Source organism: Pteropus vampyrus, unplaced genomic scaffold (assembly GCF_000151845.1).
Source record: "Pteropus vampyrus isolate Shadow unplaced genomic scaffold, Pvam_2.0 Scaffold135, whole genome shotgun sequence".
Lineage (NCBI taxonomy): Eukaryota > Metazoa > Chordata > Mammalia > Chiroptera > Pteropodidae > Pteropus > Pteropus vampyrus.
Window position 1 is genome coordinate 5941344 of NW_011888916.1, and position 11104 is coordinate 5952447.

At 36.2% G+C, this 11104-nt stretch overlaps 1 protein-coding gene across 2 annotated transcripts in view; it reads left to right on the plus strand.

Moving 5' to 3' along the window:
* The first annotated feature begins 34 nt into the window (after positions 1 to 34).
* Positions 35 to 11104, plus strand: part of CUNH1orf185 (chromosome unknown C1orf185 homolog) — a 128288-nt gene continuing 117218 nt past the window's right edge. For both annotated transcript variants that reach the window (XR_002782161.1, XM_023535054.1), the window contains exon 1: positions 35 to 1209. The gene's annotated coding sequence lies outside the window, so the exon portion shown is untranslated. The remainder of the gene's footprint in view (positions 1210 to 11104) is intronic.

An 11104-nucleotide genomic window follows, 5' to 3' on the forward strand; every position in this document is an offset into this window, starting at 1 on the left:
CGCGTGCGCGCACACACACAAACACACACACACACACACACACACACACACACACACACACACACTCCACGCTGGGTGATTAATAAATAAAAAGAATTCTGTCCCGGGCAAGCAATCAATTGGTAATATTATAAATTTCTCTTATCGTGTTATCAGACGAACGTTGTGGAATCCGTGGCCCAGGGCTGGTTTCGAAATCTCAGTTCCCAAAAAGGTGCTTTCGGCTTTTGCCGGGGGTAGAAGTAATAGCCCAGAAGCGCTGTAATACCACAGCGCTGGAACGAGAAAGGGTTGTAGCCTTCCTGACTACCCTAAGTGACCTTCATCAAATGGCTACAGGAGGGGGGTTGCGGAGAGGGGAGTCCCTCTCTTGGTCTCTCGAGACTGTTTTGATTTTACACCGCAGGTCCGGTGTGTGTGTGGGGTGGGGGGGTGGACACAGATCCACGAAAGGACCTAGTGAGGCAGGAGACAATCTTCCAGCCTGAAACTCAGGGTAAAGCTGTGCTCATAGCTAACCCAACCCTTCTCTGGCGGGGCTGCGAAGACATCCTTTTTGTCCCTTCGAAACTCTCCAGACTCCAACTGCAGCTCCCGACTCCCCAGTGAGGAAGCTGGAGCCCAGAGCTCCCTCAGGGCGCGCAGAAAAGCCCGGGGTGGGGGTGGGGGAGTTTCAAAACCGTTAGCTCGCGTTTTTTTTTTTTTTCCTTTTCCCTCCCTCGCTAAGGTTTCTTTTCTTTTCTCTTCCTGTCCAAATATTTCAAATTTCCGCGCCTTAAATAACAGTCTCCTTTTATTTAGTTAGTTTCCTCGGCAGGTTTGGCCGCCCGCTTGTCTCTGCCCCCCAGCGGGCTCGGGGCGCTTTGGGCACCTCGGTGCTGCCTGCAGCCCCTGCGCGCTGCCCCCGGCCCAGCCTGCGCGGCCCAGAGCTCCCGCTCGAGCCACAGCTCCCTCTTGCCGCGCGACCTCGCCTGACCCTGCTCTCTGGGCACCCACAGCTAACTAAGGCCGCCCCCCGCCCTGACGCCTGTCTGCCTCCCAACTCGACCTCCCTTCCCGGACTTTGGAGCCTCTTCGGCTTTGGGGTTTGGATCCCGGTTGCCCTGAAGCTGCGGAAGGGCCGCGGCGATAGGAAAGCAGCCGAAGAGGCTAGTGGCCGGAGCCTGCCCCAGCCCCCACCCTGCGGGTAACCTTGGAGGCGCCCTCGGAGTGAGTGTGTGCGCTGCTGCGCCAGCCGGCTGGGGAAAGCGGGCGCACGGCGCGGCGGGCAGTAGGCGGGAGCTGGGGGCGGGGATGGGGAGCGGGCCCCGGTGCCTCCCGGCCGCTGCAGCGCCCCGGGAGCTGCGGGCTACCGAGGCGACCAGGGTCCCCCCAGCCCTGGCCCTCAAGCAGCGGTCCCCAAGGAGGCAGCGGCCATCCTACTGGATGGTTCCGGCGACCTGTGCCTGAGGACCCGGGCCGGAGGGAGACGTGGGAGCAGGGGCAAGAGGGCCGGTGAGTGCCTAGCTCTCTGCAGAGGTGAGCTGGCGGCGGGACGCGGCGCGGCGGCTGGAGCAACTCCATGCCCAATTCCAAGGCCAGCACTCCTTTCACCTCCCCCCCGTGACAGCTGAGGACAGCCGGGCTCCGAGCCTCGTGTCAAATGCGAGGAGGCAAATGCCTTTCAGGCTTTCAGCCCTTACTCTATTCAGGAAGATGCCCTATGATGTTGCTTTTGCCCCTAAAAATTACTAAACGTTCAGGACTGAAAATGTACATTCATTTGAAAAAGACCCTCAGCGTGTAACACGGAGAACTGCAGGCCCACCAGGACTTTGGGTGGGGCTGGGGCATGCAACACATCTAGAAGGGGTCTTGTTTTTTCAACTCAGAATAGATCCGAAAATCGAATATGGATCTTTAGCGATGCCCAAAAGAATAAAAACTTCCCACATCTGGGTATTAACTTGGTAAATTAAGATTCCAGTGAAATGTTTTGCCATCTGCTATAGAAACATTGCGCGAGCTTCAGGTGTTAGGATGTGGGTTTGGAATTTTCTGTGCTGTATTTAATCCTCAAAGACATTAAATAACAGCATGGTAATACACCCGGCAAGCGAGCAAAGGTTATCCTCGCCACCACAGCACCTGCAAAAGCACAAGTGGAACTCATATTTTGCTTCCTGAGTTCTAAAATGGCTTCTGAACCATCCAGAGGTACCAGCACATACGAGGGGGGATCAGGGGCCGGGAGGGGAGTTTATACTTTTTAAAATAATACACAGATATTATTACACTTCAGCTGTTTCACCTCACCTCTCTCTCCCAGACTCCATCCTCATTGGCCAAGGAAGAATTTTAGGGTAGGCCTATTCAATAATTCTATATGCAACCTTTGTCTCTTCTCTCACCACACTCCCACCAAAAATAACCAGTTAGCCAAAAACACCAGCTCTTTTGGGGAGGAAGTAAAAAAAAAAAAAAAATCCCAGCAACCTTTATTCAAAATTTCCGTCATTTCTTTTGAGCACTAAAAAGAAATCCTACATATAACTAATATCATGAAAGAAGAAATAATTTAGCAGGACCTCAAATGCATGCGATTGGTATAATTGCAGTGATATTAATTATCTTTTAACACTAAAATAATGGGAGAGTTTCTGGAATTGAAAGGTAAAATGCTCAAAAACCTTCCTTGAAATGTTTAGAGACAAAAGTTTTTGCTCTTTATATTTCATTAGTACAGTAGTTACTTAGAAAAAAATCTTGACCATATAAAGCAGTATCATGCTGACTAATTTTCTTTTAGTTATATCCCTTAGTTTTTCAGATTAGTTATGTGAATAGTGAAAGTTCACATAAAACTGACATCTTTTAATGTTAAAGTTTTAATTTAGAAATGCAACCAAATTATCACAACCATATTAAAATACAGTCCACTCCCCTGTTTCTTCTAAGTGTACAGTTTGCACAACTTGCTGGTTAAAGAAGTCTGCCTTGAGTTTAAAATTTATACTTCGGAAACATGATTTTCTAAAGTAAAACATAACTTACTGGTCTTTAGGCATAACTATTCTATAATTTGGCTATTCTGTATACAGCTAATGTAACAATATCTCCTCCTCTTACATTTTGAAACTATTGTAAAAGTCCCTTGGGCCCAAATAGTTCTTGTTCCAGTTTTCTCTTCAGATATTTTTACTAAGAAGTGACTGTCCTCAATGATGCAGCAGCATTCTGATGTCCACTCTACTAATGCAAGAACTTCAGAGCAAACGTATACAGGCCATATAAAAAGGAACATGCATTTTTTTTCTTTTGTCAAAGTTTAGAACAGATATGAATGAATGTTAACATGTGAAGGCCTAGAACAATTCATTTGCAAATCAGTTATTATAGTGTGGCGATGCTTCAAGATGAAAATTTTAAAATTTCATAGATTAGAAGAATAAATGGGATCAGTTTGTTAAACAGCATTTGATGACGATTAATAGTATAATATTCCCTATCTCTTATTCAAATGAGCAATAGTGTATATTGTGGTATGGTTTTCAGCTGTGAAAGAAATATTATATAATAATCATGAGATGTAAAGATAATTGATCATTCCAGAGTCCCTTTTTCAATGTTAAGTAAAATATAATTAAAACACAGTCTTTAAAAAAAACACAAACACTTCACTGCACTATCCCCTATATTTTTAGCTGTCTCTATCATTTTTTTTTTTACTTTTTGTATTTTTTTGCCTCCACATTTTAGGAGATGAACAAAAATAGCATGTAGAAAGAGATTTCCAATTCTCCTTTATTCCTGCTTCCTCAGCCATCTATTATTCTATTCACAAACATTTCAACTTTAAAGATCACATTGTGTGATGCTATAAAGTAATTATTCCTATTAATTTAAATTTATCATAGGCCTGGGAGTGAAAAAGTATTCAGTCTGTATTTCACTTAAGATAAAGTTAAAAGAATGTAGACGTTAGGTTGTTGCAAGTGTGTACTTATGTTTTGAATATAAATGAGTTGGAATCATAAAATATATTTAATATTTTGACATATGCTAAGATTTTCAGCATACAATCAAGTTCTAGAAAATCGTAAATTTAATCTCTTATCTTTGGAAAAAATTTAATATATTTTAATTTGCCATGTTAAGATAAAGCTAATTGTTTTAACTAGTAAAATGTTAAAATGTTGATATTTATAGAAAATATGGGTAGAACTATGATGTCAAATCCAAAGCAATGTTATTTTTTTAAATAAATTACTTCTACTGATAAATTATATATTTTAATTGTAGTATTTATTTTATAGCTAAATTACTTTATAGCTAAATTACTTTATAGTTAAATTTTGCACTTGGTACATGGACTAAACTTTTATATGTTTATCTACAAGCAGATAGTTGGCATTAGACAGTAATCAAAATAATACTTTGTGGTCCTGTCCTATGTGAGTATTTTTATGTATACATGTGTATGTTTAGATATCTCTTACTAAAGTTCAGTACTGAACAAATAGACATTTTGAACAAATACTACCAGTTCACTTCACATTATTATTTTTAAGATCTTAAATTACGATCTGCTACAGAAATATAAGCTGATAATTTTTTAGATATAGGTGAGAGCATTTTCATTAATGATCCAAGGAAAGATAATAAATTTAAATCTTAGAACCAAAAACACTGATGCAGAGCCTAGTTTCTCCTAGGTTTTGTTTCAAATTTTTGTCATGAGGCAAAAATATATGAAAGCTACTTTACATTCACAATTGATGTAATCAAATTTGAAATATTAGAAATAAAATTATAATAGTGACAAGAGAAAGAATGGATATTTTAAATATTTTAGATAGCCAAGCCTGTAGGTTAATTTAACATTAATTACATGATGAGCAATTTGCTAAATAATCCAAAAGCAAGGACAAACAGGATTAGTAAAAGCTATTTGTCTAAGAATTCTAAAGTAGAGAAAATAAGATCAAAAATGTTTTTCATTACACCATCTTGGGAAATACAAACAAATTAATTTTCTTGGTATAGATAATTTTACAGTTTCCAGTGAAGTTTTCTACCATGTCACTTGGATAATGCTTTTAGAACACATAGCTAGAAAATAACCACTTACTATTTATGGTCATATTTTAAAATTACATATCTATGTTTTACTTAAGTATAATAGACACACTTTCTGTCCAAAAATAGGAAGTTCAGCACCATTCTGAAAGGGTGAGTGGATACAGTTGGACATCTGGACTAGGCTGAAGGGCTATTTAATGTGAAGCCCGAGTAGGGTCACACGGGAGAGAACACAGAAATGACCAAATGCTGGCTAATTTGCTTAAGAGTAATCAAAATGGCTCTGAGCTAGTATAAATTGCCTAAGCATGTACCTACTGGAAAAGCAAATAACTATACAAAGACAGTTAAAAGAAGGAATATATATATTTTGCATCCAGAGAGACATCACAGATGTCGTGGGGAAAATATTAATATAGCAATATAAAAGAACTGTACACAGTAACATTGGCTGAAGATGATTGCTTTCAATTTCTTTTAAAAGGTTTTTTTATGTCTTAAAGATTTAAAATGCAGTTCTTCAAGATATGATTAATATCTATAAAATACACATCAACTTATTAATATTCTAATTTTCTAAATTTCCCCCCAAAAAGCACCTGAACGTAACTTTTAGTTCATCAGATCCTATTGAAAGATCATGCAATATATCCAAGGATCAGCAAATAAAGTCTGTGGCTTACCAACATAAAAGAACTTTAAAGATCAGGGCTTTCTAAGGAAAATGTTCTGTCTCGAATGACCAGGATGAAGATCTGAAAATTTTTAGTAGCACATTTATCTCCTATAAATAAATAAATTATATTTAGGATCAATATAAGATTAACTTAACATTTCTATAGTAAAGTAATATTTATATCATTGTTTTGAGTTTAAATATATGGCCATTAGGAGGTTTCTCTTTATTCATCAATAGAACAAACTGAAGAGAAATCAGATCAAAACATAAAATTCAGATATAAAATTCAAGTTACAGAACAACAATAATATTAAATCAACCAAGATAAAAATTGTCTCACACAAAAATCTTCTATTAATTTGGAGAAATGAAGTGGTAAGAAAAAAATATTTAAATCCCTTTCTATTAGATTAAAAGACTACTGACTCCTTGTCCAATACTGTAGGAAATAAAATCTTAAGTATTTAGGAAAGGCATATGAACATCCTAAAAATTAAGTCGGTCTCTGTTCAGAAAGTATGATAGTAATTGATCTGAGAGGATTCTCTGAAGATATTTTTATGTACTTATAAATATGTTAGCATTTAAAAAGTGCTGAACTATATTGAATTTTGTCATCATCTAGTAGGCTATTAAATTGTATGAATAGAAAGAAAATAAGAGATACTTTAATAAATGTCTTCTCTTTTGGTACTTCATATTTGTAATATATTAATTTAGCTAACAGTTCAGTAAAAAAAGAGAAAATAAAATTGAGTTAATAAATCAATATTTATTATTTTCTATCTGTATTACCTAATTTAATATATACATCCCTCTCATGGAATAGGCTTTATTCTCCCATTTTACAAATTGGGAAACTCAGATTTAATGATGTTGAGTAACTTGCTCATGGTCACAGGCTAGTAATTGATACCATAAAAATACAAACCCATGCCTTTTTTTTTTTTTTACTTCATTATGGGTAGATGGAAAGCACTTTCTTGAGGGAAATTACTACAAATCAATCAACTCAACAATACTATATTAAGGACCCATCATTATAGTCACTTAATACGTTTATGACCTTGGGACAAATTATATCCAAGGTGTTCCACATCTGTAAATGGGGGTAATAATATCTAATTTGCATGTTATTGTAAATAATAAATGAAATGTATATAAATTTCCTGGTACTCAGTAAGCCTTTAATAAATGGCATCTATTATTATGAGGAATACAAAGCAACAAAATCCATTCTTGACCTTAAGGAACTTAAAAACGATTGGGGTATTAAAGATTTGAAAATTCACATTCGAAAAGATATTTGCATACCGATGTTCATAGCAGCATTATTCACAGTGGCCAGGACATGGAAGCAACCGAAGTGTCCTATGATAGATGATTGGCTAAAGAAGCTGTGGTACATATATACAATGGAATACTACTCAGCCATAAGAAGAGATGAAATACTGCTATTTGCAACAACATGGATGGACCTTGAGATAATCATGCTAAGTGAAATAAGCCAGACAGAAAAGGTTGAAAATCACATGATATACTTACATGTGGAATATAAACCTAAAAGCAACAAATGAACAGGACAAACAAACCGAGACTCACGGACATGGACTATAGACTAGTGGTTATCGGAGGACAGGAGTTGGGGGAGGAGCGGGGAGGTGGACAGGGTAAAGAGGGTCAAATATAGGGGGTAGGGGGAGGGTGAAGTGGGTAAAGGGGATCAAACATATGGTAGCTCAAAGAAACTGGACTTTGGGTGGTAAACACACAATAGAATATACAGATGTCAAATTATAATGTATACCTGAAAATTATATAATCGTATTAACCAATGTTACCCCAATAAACTTGATTAAAAGAAAACTACTGGGGTAAATAAAGTTTACATATGGTATACATATAACAACTGGGATGCAAGCAAGGTATAAGCAAGTATATGGTAGTATGTGGTACAGACTGCACCCAAAACAGCAGCCTTATTAGGGAAAATCTTAGAAGGCTTATGATATGGATTTAAATATCCTACATTGGAAAACTTCTTTACTGAGAAGAAAAAGGAAAACCACCTAAAATATTTGACTGTTTTCCAGCATGTACTCTCTGAGGTTGTCTATATTTAACAAATAAATCAAGTAAACAATGGAAAGTGACTGCATGGACATAAAATATATTATAAAATGCGTATATAAGCAGGTATTTTGAAAAGTATCTTTCATTATTTTGGAATAAGTGACTATGATAACTCTGATTCAAGTGGGAATAAAAAATACCTAGAAGTTTCACAATCATTACATGATGGGATCCATAATAAGTAGTCAGTGTAGGATAATGAATGAATGGCTTTAGAGCCAAATAAATTTTATTTCTAACTCTGGTACTTACTATGAATCTCACCTTGGAACAGGCACAAGTACATTCAGTTTAATAACCACATTTATTAAATATCTATTATGTGTGAGGTATTTTTCTATATGCTGAATATACAAAGGTTAGTAAGATACCTTAGCCCTATAGGAACTAGCAATTTAGTGAAAAAAAAATACCATATACAGAGTACAATAGGATATGAGGCATAATGAAGGCACAAAAGAAATAATAAATTAGACTTGAAAAGTAATAAGTACCTGAGAGAAACCAAACTCTATTTTCAGAAAGTTACTCTGGAAGAGTCAAGTAGACTTCCATTTCTCCTTTTAATAGGCCCATCCTAATGACCTCATCTTAACTTGCTCATCTGCTAAGACTCTATTTCCAAATAAGATGGCATTCTCAGGTACTGAGGATTAAGCCTGCAACATCTTTTCGGGATGGGACACAGTTCAAACCATAATACCTGTTAACCTAAAGTTTTAAAGAAACTCAAAGAGAGGATAAAAAATAATGCTTAGGGCAAACGTGACAGAAGGCTCCTTTATAAAGCTAAAACACCTTAAAGGATAACATGCTCAAGGAAAAGTTAAATTGTGTTTGTTCAAATATTTTTCCCATTTTTAGTGTGTGTGTGTGTGTGTGTGTGTGTGTGTGTGTGTGTGTGTGTCTGTGTATTTTCTTCTTACTGAGTTTTGAGAGTCCTTTGTATACTCTGGATGCAAGTCCTTTATGCATTTTGTAACTATTGTCTCTCAGTCTGTGGCTTGTCTTTTCATTGAACCATGTCTTTTGAAGAGAAGTTTTTAATTTAATGAAGTACAATTTATCAATTTTTTTTTCTTTTCTGCCTCATGCTTTGTGTGATCCAAGTAATTTTCGCCTAAATCAGGGAAATAAAGCTTTTCTCCTACAAGTTTCATAGTTTTAATTTACATTTACTCAATAAATTTACTTGATACATTCCAAGTAAATATTTATATATGGTGTGAGATAAGGATTGAAGTTTTTTCCCCTTTGTGTGTGTATATCCAGTTATTCCAGGATCATTTGTTGAAAATATTATCCAAACCATTGTATTATCCTGACATCTTTGTGGAAAAATCAATTGACCATATCTATGTAGGTCTAATTCTGACTTTCTATTCCATACCATTGATTTATATGCCTCTCATTATGCAAATGTTACACAGTCTTGATTACTACAGCTTTATAAGATGAAATCAAGTAGTGTGAGTTCTCCAACTATTCTTTTTCAAATTTAACTTTGATATTCCAGGTCCTTAGATGTCTACATAAATTTTCAAATGCTAGAATTTGCATGTTAAATCTCAAAAATGATTGAAATTATGTCGAATCTATAAATCAGTTTGGGGAGAATTGATAGCCCAACAATTTTGAATCTTTTGACCATGAATATCTCTCTACTTTTTTAGGTTTAAAATTTTTTTCATTTACTATTTTCCCACTTTCAGTATTCAGATCTTGCATATATTTTACTTGACTTACTCTTAAGTATCTTACAGTTTTATGTGTTTTCATTTCAATTTCCAATTGTTCTCCAACTATTGCTAGCGTATAGAAATACAATGATTTTTGTATACTGATCTTATATCCTACAACCTGGCTTTGTAAACTCACTAATTATTTTAGTTTCTTTTATTGTTGTTTGTAGATTTTTTGGATTTTCATCATACATAATCATGTTGTTTATAAATAAAAGCAGTTATATTTTTTCCTCTTCAATCTGTATGTCTTTTATTTCTTTTGCTTCCATTACTGCAATAGTTATGACCTCTAACACTCTGCTAAATGGTAGTGATAAGAGTGGACATCCTTGCTTTGTTCCTGATACAAAAGGGAAAACATTCGATTTTTTAACATGATGCTAGATCTAGGTTTTTCATAGATGCCCTTTATCAGATTAAGGAAGTTTCCTTCTATTCTCATTTGCATATAGTTTTTTTTTTAAAAATATGAATGTAGAATTTATCAATTTTTTCTTTTTATTGAGGATTTTCTTTTAACCTCTTAAGAGGGTGAATTACAATTATTTTCAAATATTGAATCAATCTTCTATTCCTAGGAGAAACCCCACTTGGTTATGATGAATTATACTTCTAATATATTGATGGATATGCTATGTCATTATTTTGTTAGAAATTTTTATCTGTATATTCATGAGTGGTATTGATTTGTAGTTTTGTTTCCTCTTAACATCTTGCTATAGATGGAATATTTCTGTCTCTGCAGTATTCATATGTTGAAACCTAAAGCTCAATGGGATGGTAATAGGAGACGGGGCCTGTGGGAGATGCCTAGATCATGAGAGTAGAACCCTCATGAATGAAATTACTTTGCTTACTAAAGAGACCTCACAGAATTCCCTAGCCCCTTCACCTATGAACCACACAGTGGGGCTTTACCAGACACTGAATTTGCCACAGCCTAGATCTTCGACTTACCAGTCTTCAGAATAGTGAGAAATAAATTTATTATTTATAACTTACCCAGTCTATGGTGTTTTCTTACAGTAGCCCAAATGAACTAAGACACATATGTTCTGATTTTGGTACTAGAGTAATGCTGATCTCATAAAATGAGTTGGGAAGGGCTCATTCTTCATCTGTTTAATAAAAGAGTTTATATAGAATTGGTATTATAATTTCCTTAAATTTTAGTAGAATTCCCCATTGAAGACTTCTGGCCCTGGAGTCTACTTCACGGCAAAGTTTTTTTTTTTTTAAACATTTTATTTTTTTATTTTGCCCCCTCCCCCTTCCTTCTGTTAAACACTAGTCTATTGTCCATGTCCGTGAGTCTCGGTTTGTTTGTCCTGCTCATTTGTTGTTTTTAGGTTTATATCCCACATGTAAGTGATATCATGTGATTTTCAACCTTTTCTGTCTGGCTTATTTCACTTAGCATGATTTTCTCAAGGTCCATCCATGTCGTTGCAAATGGCAGTATTTCATCTCTTCTTATGGCTGAGTA